The following is a 24095-nucleotide window of genomic DNA, read 5'->3' as shown; positions in this document are numbered from 1 at the left end:
TTTAATTCTAACCTATTTTAAAATAGAGTATAAATGCCCCAAAGCACCAATCAATGCTGAAAGTAAATAGCTGAATAGAAAAAAGATTTTTTTGTCTTCCAAATGAACCCCATATTTAAAAAGATCATTTTCTAAATACTGCCCCTCCCTCAAGGACCTCTCAAATCTTCATCCTGAGTGCCAAGTTGCTAAAGCCTTCAAGAGGAATTATTCCAGCTGAGCATAGTGGCGTTCCCTTATTGTCCCGGTGCTCAGGAAGTTGAGGCAGGAGGACTGATTCAATTTCAGTCTGAAGTCAGCCCAGACTAGACACCTTTATCTCAAAACGCAAACCAGAAAGACAGAAAGATAGACAAGATAGACCAACAGACACAAATACACATGCATAGACTGTTTGACTGAACCAACTGTCCTAGCCAAAACTATGTTTACTCATAGGCATCGAAGGTATATTCTGAAGGCTGGGGACTGTTAAGTGAATTTTGTGGGAAGTAAATTTGAAACAATTTTTTGCTACTGGTTGTTCCAGAGATGCCAAGAGAATTACAATTTACCTGGGTTACATTTACTTATGATTACTTTAAAAGTCTGTTAAAGTAAAACATTCAGTTCTAAAATATAAAAGTATACCAGCCCTGGTGACACATGCTTTTTTTAATTTTATTTTTCTTGGATATTTTATGTATTTACATCTCAAATGTTATCCCCTTCCTCAGTAAAAAGAAAGCCACGTCGACATTTTCAAATTGAACTGGATGGGTGAACTGTGTATGGCTTCATGAACGTGTCTGTGTGTGTGTGTGTGTGTGTGTGTGTGTGTGTGTGTGTGTGTCTTTTTTCTTTTTACAAAAATAAATAGTAAATAACAAGAATCTGTCTTGTACCCTTAAGTACAAAACCACATTGGTACTGTGTTCTCCCTGTGTGTAATTAACAAGTAAAAGGAATACTAGAATTGCTTTCTCATCTAGTAGTTTCTCTGCTTCTAGAAACTTAATTCCCCCTCCATCTTGTTCTCTCCTAGCAATCTTTGATGGTCTCAGTTAGATTAATGTTTGTACTTTGAAAGGGAATTTTCATATTTCCTCACATACTGTCCTGCAGTGCAAGCCAGTTGTTATGATTTATGTTTATCCATGTTGGAGAGTAGACCTAAATCTCCTCTGTAGTTGAGAACAGCAGATGACTTCCCCATAACTATTTTTAGGATCTACATTTCTTTGAGTTATGTATTTATTTTCCTATTTTATTTTATATTAAAATTCTATTTTAATTGTACTTAATAATTTGGTTTAGGAATCTGATTTGTACAGGAAAATAAATATAGTATTCTTCTGTCTGCTGTAGCTTGCCCATTGCAAATAATTTGATTTTGTTCTTTTAGTTAGAAATAAAAATGAAATTTAGTTTCTCGTATATTTAGACTAAGTTAGTTAGTTTAAGAAGGTAGTTTTATTCCTGGGAGTTCAGTAATGATGTTCCTCAACTTAAGATGAGATTTAATCATGTAAGTCCATCATAAGGTTTCGAATACCATTAAATTTAAAAAGGCATATCTGGTATATGTAACCAACTGAAACTAATATAACTTAGCAACACATTACAATGTAGAATATTGCTTCTTTGCCCTTTGATTTTGTGACTAGCTCAGAAGTGCATTATGAGAATTTAACATATACCACTCACCTGGGTAAAGGTCAAAATTTTTAAATCAAAATCGTAATTTTGGTTTCTACTGAACATGTATTACTTATATGCAACAGCACAATTGAAAAATCCTTTCCATTTAATCAATGTAAATCGGAGGCTCTCTATAGTCCAGACACTTAACCACCGCAGTTTCAGATGCCAGCACATCTACTTAGATACAAAGCATCGTCACGGTGTACTTAGTACACTGTTGTTTACATTCTCATCTTACCAAGCCTTCAATCCGTTTAGCATTTCACGGGCAGGCACTCAGAATCTAGTACCCTAATAGGTACTTATGTTCTATTATACCCTCTTCTCTTCCTCTTGTTCATATCTCTTCTTAAGCATTTGGTCTTATACTTGAAATGATGGAAAGAATTTATAAATGAGCACAGCATAAGAAGAAAATGAACATTTGTGTCATCCATTTATCTCAGATAGTTGCTTGTCAAGTTTTATGAAATTCCACTCAAAGACAAACTACTAAGAAAAAAGTTCTATCTTTTGCTGTACTCAAAGGGCATGATCAAATGGAGAGTCTTCGTTGGAAAGCTCCCTGGCTTGGGGACTTTCAATTACTACCCTCTGTGGGAACAGAGAGCCAGTTCTTTCATCTAGAATGTCTGTGTGACTGTGCCAGGACTTCCTGAGCTGACCAGATCATGGAGTCCTGACCTACTGAATGGATCAAGCCCACTATTGAGCCATTTAAAATGGCAGTATTGGGAGATGACAGTAAATAAGGATCTGGGCACTGAGACGATGGTTTAGTGGGTTAACGCACTTGTTGCTCTTGCAGAGACCCCGAAGGAGGCACAGAGATCCCTGTGCTCAGATAAGCACTAGGCAAACCAGGAGTGTTAATCATACAGGACTGTCTCTTCAGAAAGATGGAGAACCTGTTTTCTGCCCAGAAGGCTGGGAGCAGAGATAGTTAATAGCCTGGTAACATTTGTACTGTGTGGCCCAGACCACACCAGAGCTTCCCCCAGCATTTAGGGGAAGACCCTTATTGTGAGTGTGTTTTCCTCTGTCAGTCAATGGAAACTATCTTTATGGAAGATGTCACATGAACTTTATAAAGAGTTTCTCAATGTAGTAATATCTTAAGCTTTGTTGTGCACACGGATTGAATAAATTATGACCAGGAAATTTTTTTCACCAATTGTGCTATGCTTAAATACACCTAAAATAAACTACTTGGGGTCAGACTTTGAAGTTTGAACCAACAGCAGCTACTGAGTCATGTTGAGCTTGCCTGACTGATTGCAGAGACAACACACACACACACACACACACACACACACACACACACACACACACACACAGACAGAGACCCTCCTTCAATTCCCAGCTCCCACAGTGGTTCATGAACATCTCTGACTTCAGTTCTAGGGGATTTGACACCATCTTCTGACCGCCATAGAAATTAGGCACATGTGCTACACGGACATATATTTAGCCAAAACACTCATACACATTTTTAAAAATCTAAAATAAATAAATAAATAGACTAAGAGGAAAATAGGAGGTGGGACTCAATTGGGGGAAGTATGTAACCAGGGGCAGCCCTGAGAAAAAGATCTTATCTCTGTCCCTTTTCTCTGGCTGCTCTCTGGCTGCTGTGAGGGAAGAAGTTTTGTCCTACTATACTTCTGCTCCCATAATCTGTGCTGCAGAACTAGCCAGGAATCAGTAGAGTAAGGATTGTGGACAGGCACCTTCAAAAGTACAAACTAGACTGCCTTCCCTCTCTTGTTTTCTTTAAGTATTAAAGTACAATAGTACTTTAAGTATTAGTGTCATCGCATGAAAAAACTAAATACTGTTCAAAGGATTGCCTGCTCCAGTCATAATATGTAGCTCACTCATTCTCTTCCAGATACTTATTGGGGGTGGGTGAGGGGTTGATTATTGTACTGTGAGGGAATCTTACACTACAGACCACTCAAAGAGGTGCCACAGTTGACCAGGCAGTCTTCTGCTACTCAGTTTCCTTTAGAAACTATACTTTGGTCCTGTTTATGTGTGCTTTATGCACTGTCCAGGCACAGCATTATTCCCTGTCACCCTTACCTGAGGGTCACTGTACTCTCAATAAAAGTATCTCTTGATACTTTTCTCCTGAAAGGTTTAGGCTAAAATTTCTCACATGTATTTGTCAACTTTTATAAATTTCCACTTAAAGGCAAATAAACCACTAAAGATAAAAGTCCCCGCCTCTCTCTTCCCCTCTTCCCCCCTCCCTCTCCTCTCCTCTGAACTTTTTTCTCTCTTTTCACTTACCCCATATCTTCATTTCTCCCTCAGTGTTTGTGTCTATATGCAACCATCTACCATTTTTTGTGTCTGTATGCATTTGCTTTTATTATAATGGTCATAAGAAGAGTCTTACAAAGCCTGGGAGTCTCAAGCAACAGAAATTTATTTTCCTAAAGTCCTGAAGACTAAATGCCTAAGATCAAGGGATTTTCAGAATTTATGAGAGAACCCTCTCAATGGCACACAGTGGACACATTTTTTAATCTCCTCTTGTCTGTGTGTTCTGTGTCCTAATCTCTTTCTACAAGAACACAAGTCACTTTAGAGTAGGGAGTACCTTGCTTGACATTAATTTCACTTTAAAGGCTTTATGTTTAATACATTTAAACACACTGCTGGGGAGTTAGGGCTTCAACACACAAACTTCCCCATTTCTTTTCATAGTCTGTTGAATATAAATGCTTTCTTGGTCTCCCTGAACTATTCTCTACATCTGAGCACGAGTCTTACTTTACAGCTCTGAGCTGTACCTTCAATATCTTCTAACACATGGTGCTTTCCTATTTTTGTCAGTATATGCAAGTTCTCCAGTTTTCTCCCAAACCACCAGATTATCTGAAAGATCCTACTTTCTTCACAGCTCCACCCCCACTCCTATCAGCCTACTTGTTTGGCAAAGGAATTCAGTTGGTGTGCATGTTAGAACTCTGACTCACCTCAGTGCTCTGGACTAGTGTGACTTCCCTGAACAAACTTACTGTATAGCTCATACAAGCTCTCCCCCGCCCCCATCCCTTTCTTGGCCTAAAAGAGAAGCAGTGAGTCGTACAAGTACATGTCTAGCACAATGCCCAGTGGAAGAAGAAAGCCTATAGTGTATTTTAATTGAATGAGTATTTTAAGCAAGAACAGGGTTTGAATAAAATGTTTTACCTAATTTTACGATAGTCACTGTTTTAAAAATTTGTGGCAGATAAAATTTTCCACAAAAGGGGAGGTTTTTAAGAAGGCTGTTTGATTGAGTGGGGTTGTCTGGGAGCATTCAGAACAATCTCTCTGCCTTTACTTCCTGTCCCTTCTAGTTTTCTCTACCTACTACCTCCTGTGTGCACATTAGGCAGGTTCTCTCCCACCAAGCTGAATCCCTAGTTCAGGAGAAGATTAAACTCCTCCAATTGCTTGTTGTGCAGAGAAAACTGCAGTCCCCTGTTATCTGAAGGATGCCCTCAAACCGTTCAGGTCACATCAGGATGTCATGCATGCTCTTGTCACAATCTGTCTCATCTGCCTACAACACTTTCTTCTGTAGTGTTCTTGAAGCAGGTAGGGACTCGGGGGCTGAGCATCAAGGTTTGACTCTGTCTCTAGTTCCTACTGACTAAGGGATCCTGAGGCAGTTACTGGATCTCCTTGAACACAGTGTATTCCTATGTAAAATAAGGCCAATGCCAACCGCACAGGGGATTGTGAGAGTTAATTAAGGTAAGCAGATAGGTGAAGCACTGGCTCAGTTATTTTCCTGTCTCTTCCCATAGCCATGTGGTCAAGCAAACTCATTTACTTTTTAAGACCAGATCGTAAGTTGTTCCCTCTGGGAACCTAGACTGTTACTTATTCCGACTCTGCAGTCCCTCCATTAGATCCCATAGGGAGTAAGAATGGACTTTCCTGAAGACTTGTTAGTGGAATTCAAGTCTTGGTTTCCTCCTCACCAGCTCTGGCAGTTCTCTATGCTCAGCATTTCAGTTTTCTCTTCCATAAACGAAGCAGCTAAGGAGGATGGCCATGCAGATTACATGCAGGTTCTGTAGGAGGAAATACCCTCAGTTTTTAATTATTTAATTATTATTAATTAATTATTATTTTAATTATTTAATTATTTCTATAATGATTTTGAGTCAGCCTGCCTTGTCTCTCTTAGATGGTATGTATGATGTATTATGTAGATGTATGAAGGAAATCCACCTACTGCTCTTAGATAGTGTGTATGATGCATATATGTACATGTATGAAAGAAGTCTACCTACTACTTGTTTATACTTATTTAGTTAACAGATTGTGTTTGTAAGATAAGAAGAATCTTGAGCTTTAAGATTTCTCATAAAAAATTGATTGTTAGTCTTTTGGTAAGATCAAGGGTAATTTTTTCCTGAAAATCCTGATGGAAATAATAATATATTTTAAAAACCCTTGTAAGTAATGTGAATGGCACTCTAATCTTATCTGCTATAGAAAGTGAAATGAAAAGTGAAGTTAGGTGCTGGAGTTGTGTCTCATTTGGTAGGTGGTTTTGCCTGGTATGAATAAAGCCCTGGCTAGATCTCCTCTGCATTAACCTGGCCTGGCGGCCCGTGATCCCAGCATATGGGGGCAGCGCCAGAAGGATCAGGAAGTTAAAGCTGGTTTTTGGCTTCTTGGTGAGCTTGAGCATAGCCTGGCTACTTGATCCAATTTTAGTGACTTTTTTTTTCTTGACTGTACCTGTGGGTGGGGGGATGCTCACACATGCATGTGCTTGTATGTACATGTGGAAGCTAGAAAACAACCTTGGTTATCATTCCTCAGGAGCTAGCCACCTTGTTTTTTGAAATGGAGTCTGTCATTGGCCTGGAACTCACCAGTTATGCTATTGGCCCACAAGTCCTAATAGTCCACTTGTCTCCCCCTCCGCAGCACTTAATTACAGAGATGCACCACCTCACCAGATTTTTCACAGGGATCCTAGAGCTCAGACTCAGGCCTTCATGTGTGCATGGCAAGCACACTACCAACCGAGCTGTCTCTCTAGTCCCTAATGAGGTTTACGTTAAATAGTCCAGAACACACACACACACACACACACACACACACACACACACACACACACACACACAGAGTTTGGAGAAAATGCAGCTGGAAATGAGAAACAAGTCGTTTTTGTTGAAGAACAACATTACTTCACATTAGCTTTAATATGATAACAAAGCAGTTATATGTGCTTTTTGGAAGTTTGGTATATTTATCATTCAATCACCCCAATAATGCTATAAAGTGGGTATGTCACTGAGAGTTCTATAGGTTCAGCACAGAGTGTTAAATCTCTAGTAAGAGAGACTTGGCTAACAGTCAGTTTTAGGTCTAGGCCTTGTAGATCCTGCATCTGTGACTCTCGACCTCTCTCAGACTCTTGTTTATATTTATCTAAGGCTGCAGTGAACAGTTGTAGAAAAAAGTCAGTTTTTCAGATTTGTTTAATATTACCAATATTTATCAACCGCGTAATGTATTTAAAACTATTCTCATACAACAAGAGTATGTTGCTATTTAATTCATTCTTTATTAGTTGGTATTTAATGTTTATTATATCCCGCTACTTTAGTAGGCGTTCTGTTTGGCAGTGATCATAGTAGAAAATATTCATGTTTTCCTGAAGTTTACAGGGTAACAGAAAAGACATATAACATAAAACAATGTATACTATTAGAAATCATAATGAGAGGAATGGAAAGGGAAGGTTATTAACAGACAAAGGTAATAATGTGATCTAATTTAAATTAAGGAATGAAGGGAAAACATCTGAAAAGGTAGCATTTTAAAGTTAAGTCTCAAAAGATTAATAGGACTTTGCCAACTGAGGATGAGTTAAGAATGTCCTAGAGGCCAGGTAGATGACTCAGTGAGTAAAGGTCTTGCCTTGCCCCCAAGCAGATGGCTGAGCTTTATGCTAGGAACTCACATGATTGAAGGAGAGAACTGATGTCTGTAAGTTGTGCTCTGATCTCTAGACTATACTGTGGTTGCATGGCTGTGCACACAAAATGAATCAATAAGTGGAAAAATTAAAGTAATTATTAAAGTAATTTTTTCCTTGTAAATAAAACTAGAGTCCGCTGGATTTAGAAGGAATTCTTTTAGGCAGACCAAATTATAGAAAGAGAGAAATCTGTTACAGAGAATAGGATTTCCAGAATTTTTTAGTAGAGCATGAAATAAGTATAAAACAACCCAGGAAACATGAAATAATTTGAAAGGAACACCATAGGAATTGTCTTCTTTAGCTAGCATATGTCTGACGTACAATCTCACAGGAGACTGAAGCATGAGGATCATAACTCCAGGCTACTCTGGGCTGTAGAGAAAGACTCTGCCGGGCTGATGAGAGGGCTCAACAAGTAGAGGCACTTGCTATGGAGCCTGACAGCCCCACAGTCCCCAGGACCCACGTAATGGAAGGAGAGAGCCAACTCCTGCAAGTTGTGTTTTGATTGCCATACACACCCTCATGCACACACAGACTCACACATACACAATAAACAAAGTGTGATTTAAAATTTTCCACAAAGAGACCACTGTCCTTATTTTGGACAGTAAGAATTAGAATATGATGTTATCAAGCATATCAGCAGGGCACAGAAGAGCCTATTCTTTGGTCAAAGAGGATAATATAAGGCATAAGATTGTGAGAAGTGTCCAGACTGAAATTCTAGATTCTAATTTCTAAGTGGTAAAATTCAAGACATCATTCTTCTCCCTTCAAAATCACACAAATAGCCGAAGGTGATTCCCTCTCCAGAGCTGACCATGTGCCCTTTTCAGGAATGTAGCACCTTGGAAGAAAGCCAGGCATGCCCAAGGTCTCTGTGAACAAGGAATACTTGTTTCCTTTGCCTTCCTTTGGCTGCCTACATAAATAAAAAAATTTTTAATTTAAAAAAAATCACACCAATATGCTAGAACAAAACACAAAGAATATAGTCCTTACGTCAAAGAAAGTAGGACATGTGTGCAGCCCCAAACCACAAAATGTGTTGAAGGGCCAGAGAAATGCAGCTGATACAAGTGCCCATAGCCGTACATTTCAGACAAAGGTGACAGCATTCGCAGAGAAACAAAGCCAACAGTGTCCACAGCACATCCTGGGCCTTCAGTGTAAGGAAGCCTGGCAGGGGCTCAGGGAAGACTCCCAATAGCATTAAAAACAAAGTAAGACCAAAAGGTGGAGATTATATCTTAAATGTTAAACAAGATCAAATCCGGGGGGAAAACACTCAAAGGTGAGGATTGCTTCGAAGCAGTAGTAAAAAGTGAAGACTACAGAAAATAGGGCAATATTGACATAATAATGACAAAATGTCAGTCCACTAACCGTTTTTGTTGATAAAGTTATCTTAATGGTGTGTGCCAACACATATAAAATACCTTTATCACTGATTTAGATCCCAATATGGAAGGCAATAATTTCTATCTTATGTTAAGATTGCTGCCTGAAAGAAAGCCACCTGGTGTGTGAAGACCAGGAACCATTTTATGTGTCACATTCTACCTTGAGCTGAGCTGTGTCTTCTGTATAGGCCATGCTTTGTAGATAACGGTTTAAAAGAAATTAAACCCAATGGGCTCAGTTTCAAAAGTAGCAATGTCTCCTGGGATAGTCCTGTGAAATGAGCTCTGGAAAGCTAGCTTTGCTCCAGTGCCCAGCCCTGGCCTCTGGTAGAGTTTCCAGAAGTATCAGTTGAACTTTGCAGAGGGCAGTCGCATAGGGGGTGCTGATGACTCGCTGTGATCCTCGATATCAGCCATATTTGGGATTTTCCTCTTGAGCATTTGTCTTCAGAATAGTATTTTTCCTGGGTCAGATATAGAACCAGCTGCTGTCTGCCCCTCCGACCCCATCACAGCTGTGTTGGGCTTGCTGCTCAACGATATGCAGTGACCATAGCTAAATTCTTGGAGATAAGGTCCTGCAAAGCATAGTGACTGTCACATTGTACTTTTTTCACAGAAGCCTGTGCACTGGGGCAGTATTATAAAAAGGAGGCACATTACACATTGTATCTCTTCCTATGTGTGATATAAGTCCATGTAGTATATATGCATATGCACATGCATATTCATGAGGAAGCCAGAAGTAGGTATCAGGTGTCTTCCTCTACCATTTCACAATTTTAAGCTTTGGAATCTCTCCAGGCAGTGGTGGTGAATGACTTTAATTCCAGTACTCAGGAGGCAAAGGCAGGTGGATCTCGGAGTTTGAGGCCAGCCTGGTCTACAAAGTGAGTTCCAGGACAGCCAGGGCTACACATAGAAACTCTGTCTTGAAAACAAAACAAACACACACACACACACACACACACACACACACACACACACACACACACACACACACACACTAGATTCTCCCTGAACCTGAAGAAAGCTGTTTCAGCATAACAGAATGACCAGTAAGCCTCCAGGATTCTCCTGCCTGCCACACACACGCTGATACTCACTCAGAGATCCCTACTATGGCATGCTTTCTGCAGGGAGACTGTGGTCCAGCTCAGGTCCTCATGTCTACTTAGCCCCATTTACACACAGAGCTTTTCCCCTGCTCCCTATTTCCACGCCACAGTAATCTCAGGTTTTCTTAGGGTTTGAACATGGCCTGTATGTTAGTAACTAATTAATTTATTGATAGACTGATTGGATGAATGAATGAGTGAACTGCTTATTGGGAATGAAACTGTGTTCTTTCACATAGTGTTAAGGTTAAACAACCTCACATAAGAGAACTCTTATTGCTTAGACACTTGGTGAAGGGCACTGCCATGCTTTATTAAGCAGGGACTGTTAAAAGTGAGTTGATTCCCTCAGAAGGCATACACACTGCCAAAGGGAATTCTGACTGACAACATGGTTTGGTGAATAGATGTCAAATGCCCATCTCACCTGATGAGTACTATTCTAATATTTGCCCATTAGCTACTCTCACTCAGGAAATAGATTAGACCCTTAATGGCTTATGCAATCAGGAAATGAACAACATAGTTATAGATTCCACCAGTGAATTTGAAATAAAACTTCCTGCCTGTTAAAATGAAGGCTCCTGGCTGGAGAGTTGTCTCACTGCTTAAGCACATGTGCTGTTCTTTCAGGAAACCCCAGTTCAGTTTCCAGCACCCATGTGGGGCAACTTGCAGCCCTCTGTGACACCAGCTCTCGGGGATCCAGCACCTCTATATGCAGGAGCAGGCCCACCTACACACAGCTAAAGTAATAAAGATAAACCTTTACAATTTCAAAACAGTATAAGGTTACCCCTTAACCCAACATGTTATAAAATAATTTCTCTTCCTTTCTAAGTCCAGCCCTTTTTATCCTGGAATACTTTCCCTGCTGTATTTTCAATAAAAGGCTATAAGTATGAAATTAAGTTTTTAAAGGAAGCCCGATTTTATGTATTAATTATAAGATATCAACTTACCATTAAGCATAGACAGTCTGTTCTGTGGTAGGAGGGACAGCTCATTTCTTGGTTCATTCTGCAGTATACAGGAAGTTTGATCCAGGACAGCTATATGGACACTCTGATGGCCCCACTGGAAAAATCTTAGACTCACCTAACTTTGCCCGAGAGTTTAGCACTGTCCTATAGACAGGCCAAAACCACGCCATGCTGTGTGTGTGTGTGTGTGTGTGTGTGTGTGTGTGTGTGTGTGTGTGTACTGGTGCATGTGTGTGCATGTAGACAAATACACGTGTTTTCATTATATGTTTAAAATGTATATTACTGCTATAGTCCATTGATAAAAATGGTATAGATTGTAAGACTAAGGGCCATTCAAATCCCGCACCCACATATATGTCAGTATGTATTGCTTGATGACTCCTTTACTCTTACCCAGACAATCAGACCTTCGCAACAGAATTTGGTTTGGTCAGAGGCATTATTATTACTATTGTTACTATAAAAAAAGAAAGCACTCCAAACACCCACTATCTGATAACAAGTGCCCCATCTGAGGAGTTCAGTTTGAATAATTTGAGTGTGACTGCTGACTTACTTCTGTATGAGCAGTTGCCCAACAAGTGTGAGTGCCAAATTTGATTCCCAGTGCCATATACACAGCTTGAATAATTCTTTCATATATAGCAATTCTTACATAGCAGTGTGATTTAAAATAGTGTAAAAAAAAGTTTAAGTAGATTTGGCTTCTCTCCCATGCTGCTGTCTTAAAATAAAGTAAGATGCTCACAGGGCATATTGATTACAGAATACAAGGCCAATTACATCCCAGAAACAAAACACTTCTTTCTCTCCCATTATGATATTCTTCACTAATATATTTCCCTGTGATTATTTGTAAAAGCTGACTTCATCTAGTTTCTCCATTAAGTTTTATTCAGTTTGAGCTTTAAAGGTATTTGAGGAAAACTGGCCCCAGTTGTCCATACCTGCAACCTTAACCTGGGAAACTTAGTGATAATATGTCTTAAAATAAAACAAAAATAGAAACAAAACCAAAATTAACAACCCCCCCCCAAAAAAAAAAAACAGTTCGAGGATGAAACTCAATACTTGTCTATAAGTATCCAGGGTTCAATCTCCAATGTTTGGATAGAATCAGGGGAACACAAGGAAGAATTCATTTAGTGAAGAAGACGATTGGGAATTGTTCCCTCATTTCATTTATATGGTTCAGAATACAATGTTACAAAGGGAAATAACTAAGCATGGTGGCACGGGCTGTAATTCCAACGCCTGGGGCTGAGGCGGGAACATTATGAGCTGAAGGCCAGACAACTAGGCATAAGGAGTTTGATGGTAATTTCGTGGGGGGTGGGTCCATAGCAAGATCCTGTCTCAAATAAAAAGGGGAGAGGAAGTCTGGGGAGGTAGCTCATTGGGAGGAAGTCTGGGGAGGTAGCTCATTGGGAGGAAGTCTGGGGAGGTAACTCATTGGGAGGAAGTCTGGGGAGGTAGCTCATTGGGAGGAAGTCTGGGGAGGTAACTCATTGGGAGGAAGTCTGGGGAGGTAGCTCATTGGGAGGAAGTCTGGGGAGGTAACTCATTAGGTTATGTAAGCATGAGGGCCTGAGTTCAGATCCTCTGAATTTACTACCTAAAGCCAGACCATAGCCCTGTAATACCAGTGTGTCTATGGTGAGATGAGAGGCAAAGACAGGAGAATCTTGGAGCTCACAAGCAGCTAGGCTTGTGCACACAGCACTGAGGGGAAAGTGAAGACTGACACCCAGGGTTGTTTTTGATCTTCACATGTGCTGTGGTTATACCTGTACTCACACACAAACACACATGTGAACACACATATGCATGCATGGTGGAAACGGTATCTACTCTAACAGTTTCAGTCTACAAAGTAGCTCCAATGATAATCACCATACTGTACTTTACATCCTCAAAATTTAACCATTCAGACTGGGCATGATGGCACATACCTGCGATCTTAGAACTTGGGATGTGGTATAACTGAGAGTCTGTGCTCTTTGACCAATATCTCCCCATTACTCTCTACCCTCAAAGTCTGTCAACCAGTCTCCTATGAGATTGATTTTCTTACACTATACATATAATTGATATCAGACAATATCTTTTCGTTGTGGTAGCTTATTTCATTTAGCATAATGTCCTCCAGGGTCATCTAGTGTCTTTCAAATGGCAGAGTTTTTTTTCCTAGTGAATTAATATCCAATTTACATGTGTAAGCATATAAATATGTTATATATGTATGTATATATGTATATGAGATATATGCACACATACATACATATGTGCATTCTTGTATACCACATATCCTACATGCAGCCACCCATTAACTGGCACTTAAGTTGATTCTCGGTTATTGTGAATAATGCTTCATGAACACAGAAGTGTAGCAATCCCTTCAAGATACTGAATTCAGAGTGCATGATGGGGCATGTTTTTAACCCGTCCTAGGGAGGCAGATATCTGTGAGTTCAAGTCCAACCTAGTCAACATAGTAAGTTCTAGGCTAGTCAATGTTCAATAGTGACATCCTGTATCAAGAAAAGGAAGGGAGGGAGGGAGGGAGGGAGGGAGGGAGGGAGGGAGGGAGGGAGGGAGGAAGGAAGAAGAAAAACACTCAAAACAGCAACAAAAAACCCCACTAAATACAAATGTTGACTTCTTCAGTGATGTGATTGCAGACCAAAGAACATTTCTCTTAATAACTTTTTTGAGGAACCTTGATGCTGTTTTCTATATAGATTGTGCAGATTTACATCTGAACGTTTATAAGGTTCTATTTTCTCCACACCTTCACCAACACTTGCCCTTTTTTGTGTTTTATGAAACTCACAATGTCGCTTTGACTGGCCTGGAATCCCAGAACTTCTCCTTTTTCTGTCTGAATGTCGGGAATTGCCCTGGGCATTTTTGCCTTTTTGATAGTAGTTGTCCTAAAGCACTAGTTGTTGGTTTTGACTTCCATTTCTCTGGTGATTCACTGTTGTTTGGGAAAGTGTCTCTCTAGCTTCCCTGCCATTTCTCCAGTTGAATCATTCTGTTTGTGTGCTTGTTTGCTATTGAATTATGTGCACTTCTGATGTATTTTGATTAATAACCTCTCATTGATACTTATTCCATTCCCTTATTTCTTTTCATCTTATTATTTCTCCTGTGTGTAGAAGCTTTCTAATTGGATGTAGTCCCATTTTTATTTTTTATTTTTTTACTTTGTATTGTCTTGTTCAAAACACAGTGTAAAGAACTTTATCCTGCTGTCTCTGTCACAAACTTTGTGATTCGAAATCCTTACTATCTATCACCTTTAATCCATCTTAAACTAATTATTTTAGATTATTTTATGTTATGTGTATGGGTGTTTTGTGTATATGTAAGCATGTGTACCATGTGTATGTCTAGTGCCTGGGGACTTCACAAGAGGGTGTCAGAATCCCTGGAACTGTTACAGGCAATGGTTAGGTACCATGAGTGTGGTGGGAACTGAACCCAGTTTTGTACAAAAGCAGCAAATATTCTTGGCCAGGGAGCCATCTTTCTATCACCTCAAGCTATGCGTGCACATCCCGTTTTCCCTGAATGTATTGTGAGAGACTGTCCTCTCCCATTGTGTACTCTTTGTGTTTTTATGAAAGACTAAAACTGCAGTAGTTTCTGCACTGCATTATGGTGCTATATCTGCATCTTCATTGACAAGAAAACTATTAATTAATTAATTGATTGATCAATTGATTAATTTTACACATTGGGGTTTTTGTCTATGTATATTTCTGTGCACCATATGCATGCCTGGTTCCCAAAGAGGCCAGAGAGGATGTCACATATGCAGTGACTGGAGTTATAGACAGTTGGGAGTCACCATGGGGGTACTGGGGTCAAACCTGGGTGCCCTAAGAAGATGCCAGCGCTCTTTTCTGTTGAGCCATCTCTAAAGCCCAATATTTTTAAGAACAAACCAAGTGTGAAGCATACATTGAAACTGATAAGTTTGAGGAGAAAACTCTTAGAGAAGAGTAGTAGTAATTAGTGTCTTAGTCTGAGTTAGTGTGAGGTATTCAACCTAATCAGGCTTTTGAGAATGAAGGTGTTACCATTATTTGAATAAAATTACCGTCTTGATTTGCTGAGGAACCATCTAATTTGCTCCCAACAGAGAGCCTTACATGGAGACACTCTGGCTAACGCCGTGGAATTTGCAGCCTAATTTCTAAGTAATGCTTGTTCCTTTCTGCTGGTCCTCACTTTTTCATTCAGTTTATCTTTTTAGGAAGCCTGATAATTCCTAGTAAGTTCATGTACTTTAGCCATCCAGAAGGGAGTGTTGCTTCCTGACTACCAAAATAACCGATAGATCTGTACCATTGGTAAAATCCTGGAAGACTTCCTTATTTGAAATTTATATATTTATTAAGCATTAATCTTCAAAAGCAGGAGGAAATCATTTTGCCTTTAATTTCTTCTAATTTCTACTTTCTATTAGTAGTTAATTTATAGGTATATTATTTGTATCAAAACCAAACCAAGCCAAACAAAGGGGAGTATTTTTATTGTGACCATCTTTTCTCCCATCAACCTTGCTTTCTTTCTCTCCCTACCAGTGACTGCCAGTGACAATCTGCTGACAAAGGAAACACTGATTCTTATAAAGAGGATTCTGGAGCTTTGCTTTGAAATGCTAAGCTGCTTTGAGGTCAGAAGACATATATTAAGGCATTAGGAGAAGGAATTAGTGACTAAATTAAAGGAATGGCTGTTTCTTGTAACTTTTGGGGGGGAGGGTAGAATTTGATTCAGCAGAAGTATCTTAGTGTGTGGAGATGGGGCTGTTACTGCAGTGTTCTATCCTGCTCCGAGGAGCCAGGATGTGTTTACCTGTCCTGAGGTCAGGTCCTCCCATTGTTTCCTACAAAGCATTACCTAATCATAAGTCTACTTTTCTCATTGTGCTTCTATTCACGTGTCCTGCAGTAAAAACAAAATCTCATCAAGTCTGCTCACCGCTCCCTCTGTGTCCTATGGAGTTGAAGATGGCTAGAATAGAAACATTAAATCGATCACAGGCGATCTCTATCCATGGTACTAAGGGGGTCTCCACAAAGAAAGGGTGTGTGTTTGCCAAGAGAATTTTTGACTTGTAATGAAGCTTTTCACAAAATGGCTGCTTCACAAATTTTATTTTACAAAGCCGACTCAGGTATTTTTAGTTATTTTCTTTAATAGGAAAAGCTGCTGGGGTATCATTTTCCATGGTAGCTAATTACCCTCAACACATAGCAGAGGTGGGCTTTTCCTTTTAATGGAATGTCTTCAGTAAGTCATTATCCTAACACAAAAACTGCGTGCTTTCTAAAGCAATATTCAACTATTGGTAGCTCTCATAATTATAAAGAATAGAATTGTTTACCTACAGTTAGCTAATATTGGGCTCATTTATAAACTGCAGTCTTTAAGACCATAAAACTGTGTGCACATCTCTATATTGTCAACCTTGCATAAAAGAACAATGTAGGACACTGAGAGTTAAGTTTAAAAATTTACAGACTAATTTTCTAAAATGTTAATTGGATAGAAATGCAATTCTAGGAGTGTAGCTCTGTAATAGAATGTTACATGAAGTGTGGGTTCTGTAATAGAATGTTTACCTAGTGTGCATGAAGTTGTGGGTTTGATACCCAGCCCTGCAAAAAGAAAGAAAAGTGCATATTTACCTAGGAGTTTCAAGCAAAAATAGTCTTTTAGGGGATATTTATGTTTAAAAGGCATGGACAGAAATTTATTGGCTAAACAGTAAATAGACTCTTCAAAGAGTTTAAATTCCCCCTTTCTCATCTCTGTATCATCCCTATATCATCTATCTGTGTTCCAGCATTGGGTGTCACGGCACATGTCATAATCCCAGTACTTGGGAAGAGAAGTAAGAGAACCAAAAGTTCAAGACCAACCAACCTTGGATACATATTGAAGTGAGTTCAAGGCCAGCCTAGGCTAAATGAGACACTTTTTCAAAAAAAAAAAAAAAGAATGAAAAAAAAAAGAAAAAAATGTTTTAACTTTAACTTAAACAGGGGACTGGAGAGATTGCTCAGTGTAAGAGCACTGACTGCTGGTCACAAAGTCTTGAGTTCAATTCCTAGCAACCACATGGTGGTTCACAACCATCTACAATGGGATCAAAAGCCCTCTTATAGTGTGTCTGAAGACAGCTATACAGTGTACTCTAATAAATTAGATAAATAAATGTTTAAAAAACAAAACAAAAAATTAACTTACACGTAAGTTGTCATTCAGTGGGTAAAGTGTTCTTGCCTTTTGCATGGCCGTCATCACTGCTGTTAAAACTTGCGAATGGAAAGAGGTTTCAGCAGTTGAGAGCACTGGCTGCTCTTGCAGAGATGGAGTTCAGTTCCAGCACCTACATGGTTGCTCACAACTATCTCTAACTTCCACTCCAGGGGAATCTAATGCCTTCTGCAGGTACTGCCAGACACACACGTGGTGCACTTTCATACATGTAAGCAAAATATTCGTACACATTTTAAATGTCTTTAAAAACTATATATTGTGAACTGGAGATGGCTCAGGAGTTACCTTAGCGCTCACATGAGTGCGCACAACCATCTGTAATTCCTCTTCCTGAGGACCTAGTGCCCTCTTCTGGCTTCTTTGGACACTTGCATGCATCTAGTACACATGAACTCAGGTAGGCACAAATATATAAATAAAATCTTTAAAAATATTTTTTTCTTGGCGCATTAGGCAGTTGACTGACTCTTAAAGCAGACCACAAAGCTGTCTTTTAACTGCCATCCACTTCACTCCTACCTCTCTGCTGTAGCACAGCCTGTTGATGTGCCGTTAATCAGTAACTGGAGGGGAAATGCACGGCTTGCCTGCAGTCTTCTTTTTCTTTATATTTGGCAATACCATATAAATAATATTGGATACTTATGTTTTCAGTTAACATTTTTAAAGTATATAATGATATACTAAAGCAAAATAGTATTGACTGTTGAAAAGTGAGTTGAGGGACTGCAGAGATGGCTCAGCTGTTAAATGCACTCGCTGCTCCCGCAGAGGCCCCAGGTTCAGTTATCAGCACCCACATGGAGGTCTATAACCATTCGTAACTCCAGTTCCAGGGATCCAGTGCTAACTTCTGATCTCTGCAAGTACACATGTAATGTACATGCATTTATTCAGACAAATACATATACATAAAATAAAATGAACCAATCTTTAAACATTTTTAAATGGATTGAAAAAAGTGGGGGTGGAGAGATGGCTCTGTAGTTAAGAGCACTGGCTATTCTTCCAGTGGATCTGGTTTTGATTCCTAGCACCCACATGGCAACCCACAACTGTCTGTAATTCCAGTTTCAGGGAATCTGGCACCCTCTATGTGCTTCTGTGAGCACTAGGCATGCATGTAATTATATATGTATACATATACATACATACATATATACATAAATATATGCATGCATACATATATGTGCAGGCAACACACACATACAAATCACACTCAAAAACTGTTATTTAAGGAGATATTTAATAATAATAACCACAATAAAAAAGACAAAAAAACTTGACATGGTGATGCAGGCCTGTAATATCACACTCTGGAGGCAGTGAGAGGAAGCCTGCCAGCTGATCTGTTCTAGCAAGTTCCAGGCCAAGGCTACAGTGAGACCCTGTCTCAAAAACAAAACAAAACCAACAAATGAACAGAAAAATGCAAATACAAATTGAATGAACCTTTCTTCTGCTTGTACTTGGGATGAACCTGACAGAGACAGGGAAAACCCTGAGCTTTTCCACCCCCACCCCCGAAACTGTTTGAACTCTTAAGTCAGAGAGCCTCTTACAATGAGAATAACGAAACCACCTCACGTGTTGTGTGACCATGAGCAGAAGTCACGTCACTGAGTTCCCCAGGCCCACAGTTAGCTATATTTTACTTTTCCCTTTCATCCGGGCACCCCTAACCCAAACTTCTTGTCACCTTTGAAAAGGAGTGAGTTAGTAGTTTTGTTGTTCAATGCCAAGCTTCAGGATAAGCTGTGACTCCGAACTATCTCACAGGATCTTTCTTCTGACTCTGAGGTACAAATGAGCAGCGAAAGGCCATATTACAGTGCAATTATAAAGAAGGATGATTTATTTCCACATGAGAGCCCATAGTAATGGTGTTTTGCCGAATATCATTATTCAGCAGATGCTCTCTTTGTTCCCTGTTCTTGCCACAACTGCTCAATTTAATAAAAAGTAATTGATTAAATTCTGTTAGTAGAGAGGATAAGGAAGAGACTGATTCCCACTGCAGAGTTCCCTTGCACCACCTCTTGCCTGTCTCAGTCATTGCTGACAGGGTTCATCTGTGTCTGTCGTTAGGATGCTCTCACATGCAGTAGTGGCTACAAAGAGTAAATGTCTGAAGGAGAACTGGGGGGACTCGATATGCAATGCCTTTTCTTTGTCTTCTTGGTTGTTTTTCTTTGCTTAATTTTAAAAATTAATATCTAAAGATTACATGTACATAGGTATCATGTGATGTTTTGAATCACATATACCATGTATGACGCTTTTGTTTTGAGATGGTCTTACTATAGCTGGTCCTCCTTTGGTTCCAGATGCAGCTAGCCTGGAACTCACTACAATGTCTACATAGTGAATAGGTCTTGAACTCATGGAGATCCACCTGCCTCTGTACCCTGATTGTTGGGATTAAATATATGTTCCACCATGGCCAGCTACATGGTATAATTTTTAAGCCCGTTTAAGTATATGATCTCCTTAAATATTTAGAATTTTTTTTAAAAATTACTTTTTCATTTGTATTTACTCTGTGTTTTATTTGCCTGCATGTATATGTGTACCATCTTCATTCTGTACCCATAGAGGCCAAAAAGAGCTCTGGACCTCCAGGAACTAGAGTTACAGATAATTGTGAACGTCCATGTGGATGCTAGAAACTGAACCCAGGTTCTCTGGAGGAGCAGCCAGTGGTAACTGCTGAGCCATCCCTCCACTCATCATTTATTGCTTCTTTATGCTGTTAATATTTGAAATCTTTCTTCTAGCTATTTGAAATATGTGGTATATAGTATCTGTTGTCACTCTATTGTGTAAGCAACCAGATCCTCTGAGCTTCCCTTACTGTGGTTAGTGCCCAATGAGCAGTGCCCAGTGAGCAGTGCCCAGTGAGCAGCTTTTCCCAGCCACTCTCAAGGCACTGCATCAGCGCCCTAGTAACCACCATTCTCCTCTCAGCTTCCATGACATCGTGTTTTGTAGATGCCTTATGGTACTTTGTCTTTCTGTACCTGACTTATTTATTTAGCCTAGTTATATCTTGTCCCTGCTTTGTGCTCCCAAATAGCAGATTTATTTCTTTTTATGGCTGATTAATATTCCATTGTGCCTGTGGTCCACATTTTCTTTAGTTACATCAGTTGGTGGACACTTAGATTGATTCCATTTTTGGCTCTTGTGAATAGTGCTGCTGTAAACATCCTAGTTTTCTCTTTTTGCCCAAAATTGCTTGTGCTATTCAGTGCATGTGTATGTAGAAAAATAAAAATCAGGGGGAAAAAGCCTGTCAAAAAAAGCCTTACTCTCACCATTCAGGAGGCAGAGGCATGTGGATCTCTGAGTTCGAGGCCAGCCTGGTCTACAGATCAAGTTCAAGGATAAACAGGTCCTCACACAGAAACCCTGTCTTGAAAAATCAAAAAACAAAATAAATCTAGAATTGTTTTTGTCTAGTTTTTTTTAATAGCATGTCATTTGTTTTATGAAATTAAATCTGTAGATCTCTTTAAGTAGCATGAACATTGAACAATATTTATCCTTCAAACCTAAGAAAGCTATATGTCTTCAATTTTTTTGTCAATGTTTTAGAGTTTTCATTATAGGGCTCTTTGACTTCTTTGGTTAACTTTATTCCTGGGTATTTTATTTTGTATATTATTAACCTCGCTAAGATTTCTATTTCTGTGATAAAATACAATGACCAAAAAAAAGCAACTTGGGGAGGAAAGGGTTCATTTCAGCTCACACTAGTGGGTCATACTCCATTACAGAAGGAAGTCAAGGAAGGGATTCAGGAGGGACCCTGAACCAGGAACTGAAGCAGAGGCCATGGACGAGTGCTGCTTACATGACTCCTTAATGGCATTCTTAGCCTTCTTTCTCCTATAACCTAGTGGCATCTCTCACAATAAGCTGGATCCTCTTACATTAATCATTAATCAGGAAAATGACCAACAGGCTTTGCACTCAGGCCAATCTGGTGCTGGACATTCTGTTTTCTGCGGTTCTCTATTCTCAGATGACTCTAACTTATACCCAGTTGACAAAAAAAAAAAAAAAAAAAAAAAAGCAAAAACTAGCAAGTACACAATTGCCACGAATAAGATTGCTTTAATCTCTATTGAGCATAATTCACTATTACTATCTTTAGCAATGCTACTAATTTTTTTATGGTGTTTGTCTTGAGGGTTTGGATTTGCTTTTGGTTTAGGAAAGAAGACCTACAAGGTGGAGAGAGCCTGGGACCAGTAAGCACCTGAACAAAGCCCTATGTTCCCTAGACCAATCCTGTCAGGGTCTTGTGGGAAAACATGGCTGCCATACATAGCTTAGAATATTTGCTTTGGCTACTTAGTAAAGTATATTAAATCACTAAATATTGTAGAAATTAAGGTAAAGTCACTTGTAAGTTGAATTCGGTTGAACTCTGCTGGAAGGACTATGGTGGGTCTGAAATAGTCTTTGTTCAAAAGGAAAGCAAGTATCAGTGAATGTGTAAGGTCACTTAGCATATTTGTTGCTGATGAGGTCAAGTTTAATTTGGATATGTTTGCTCTGGATTTTAGTGTTTTAATTGAGAAGGGAAGCTGGGTTGTTGGTTAGGGACACTCTTTCCTCCTCTGGACTTTGCCTCACCCTTTCTTTGTGGTAAGATGCAAATGAGGCAGGAGGCTTTCTAGTGAGCCTGTCAAACAGGTATTTGTGTCCTCTAGTTTTCTTTTCTCACTTAATGCCTCGGGGTCGGTTTTCTATGTTTGCATTTGCTTAGCATTTGCTAACAAAGATAGGGAAGATAATGAGCTGAATGGCTGGAATTCAACACTAGAATAATGGTTTTCTTTCCTTATCTCTGTATAATGTTTAAGAGTACTAAGGTTTCTCTAACCTTTGTCCTAGCAGCTTTCCACTCTGTGAAAATGGTTAGTACTCTAGAAAGCTTTCTTGTTTCTCTCTAGGGTTTCTCATTGTTCTGTATCTTTTTGTTCTGGTCTTGCAGAGCTTGGATTTTGTAATGTGCACTCCTAAGTATAGATAGAAATACTGTTTTGGTGATTAGCAAAAGAGCTCATCATCTTACCTCATTTTGATATCAGCCCTATGACATTTCATGGTTTGGGAGATCCCTTAACATGAAGTCCTGAACACCTAAAACCAAGTATGAGGGGTAAGGGTCACAAAGTAGAAGCAGCAGTTTTCTCTGGGGCTCTGCCCTCTGCCCTCTGGGCTGTATTCTACCTGGGCTATTTTGTTCTCCTTTCCATCTGACCTGGTTTTATGGTAGTCATGATGAGCGTGTTCAACAGGTAGAACCTGAGACTGAGAAGAGTCTTTGCAGGCACACTCAGGAGGTGAGAGAATTTTCTTTGGAGGCAGGATCAGTTTCTTAATTGTTTGCTTCTTGGTGGATAACAAAGTGCTATTTTCACAATCAAATTCTTGCCGTGCTGTATCTGAGAGATCACTGCACTGGAGAAAGGTCATTGTGTTTAGGTTTTCCCTAAGTTTCATTTTGCTGTTCCTGTGTCTAACTATGGCACTTCAGAATAGATGATCTTGGAAGGCTCAAATGTGCTATTCAGCTTGGACTTATTTAGTACGAAACAAATGTGGTTTTGTTTTACAAGCATAGTTTTAGAAAGATGACTTGGGGGGGGGGGCAGCAGCCTCCAGAGCAAATTATCCCCTCAGTTCACCTTAAAACAGCATTTAAAACCACGGTTCCAGATTCAAATCTCTGTTTATACGCATGTGTGCCATGTAGAAACATCTGTACCTACATGTGGGTGAGTGATTACGAATGTAGAAGACAAACCATGGGAGAAGGAGGAAGATTTTAAGGGAGAAGGAAGGAAAGAAACAAACAAACAAACAAAAAAACCAAAACAAAAAAAACAAAAACCAGTTATGGAATAGTGTGGCATAAAATCAAGTGGGAAGAAAGCAGCAGACCCCCGGCAAGGGACCTCCGGCCTGGCAGTGCCGGAGGGTGTGATTTAAAAAGGCACGAAGGCTTTTGTACCACAGGCCATAAGGAAAACCGTTGCTTTGTGTGTTAACTTAAAAAGGTTTGGCGATTGAATTGTAAAACATTAACACTTGTGGAAAAACTCTCTCTGGCTCTGAACATGTCAGAATTGCTTTTTCATTGAATCTCTTTTTCTTGGTATTAGAAAATCTCCAGTTGTCTATCAAAGTAGACTGCATTTATTGAAACACTTAACAACTCTGGGGACTTTCTTAATACCTAGATTTCACGTTGCCCTTTGCTCTTTATTCTGATAGAGATTTAAAAGGCATGCTGTCTTTGAAATCCCCCACTTAGCCCATTTAGTGGATGGAAACCAAACACATTGCTTTTGCTTTTCCTGCATACTGGGGAAACCACTGATCTAGTCAGCCCCTCTCAATTTACACAACCAAGAGGAAACTGAAACCTAAGTTTCAATGAGTTGTCCTGCGGACAGCTCTGTATCCTGTTTGAACTGGGGACTGGTGTTTACCAGGAGAGCCTTGCATTCTGCTGCCTGTTGATACACAGCTTCTCTAAGTGGTGCTGTCCTCAGCACTTGCATCTTTGGTCACAGGT

The 24095-nt window shown here is 39.6% G+C and overlaps 1 protein-coding gene and 1 non-coding gene across 16 annotated transcripts in view; both read left to right on the top strand.

Annotated features, from left to right (window-relative positions):
* The window catches only part of Rabgap1l (RAB GTPase activating protein 1-like), a 595699-nt gene that overhangs the window by 483058 nt on the left and 88546 nt on the right, over positions 1-24095 (top strand). For 2 of the 15 annotated variants that reach the window (XM_039090778.2, XM_008769644.4), the window contains exon 1: positions 13825-24093. The gene's annotated coding sequence lies outside the window, so the exon portion shown is untranslated. 15 annotated transcript variants of the gene reach the window in all.
* Positions 8484-8623, top strand: LOC120096380 (small nucleolar RNA SNORA67). Its single transcript, XR_005492812.1, has one exon. It is a non-coding gene; the product is annotated as a small nucleolar RNA SNORA67 (small nucleolar RNA).

The sequence above is a fragment of the Rattus norvegicus genome, chromosome 13 (assembly GCF_036323735.1).
Source record: "Rattus norvegicus strain BN/NHsdMcwi chromosome 13, GRCr8, whole genome shotgun sequence".
In the NCBI taxonomy this organism is placed as follows: Eukaryota; Metazoa; Chordata; class Mammalia; order Rodentia; family Muridae; genus Rattus; species Rattus norvegicus.
This window is presented reverse-complemented; position numbering and strand designations above follow the sequence as displayed.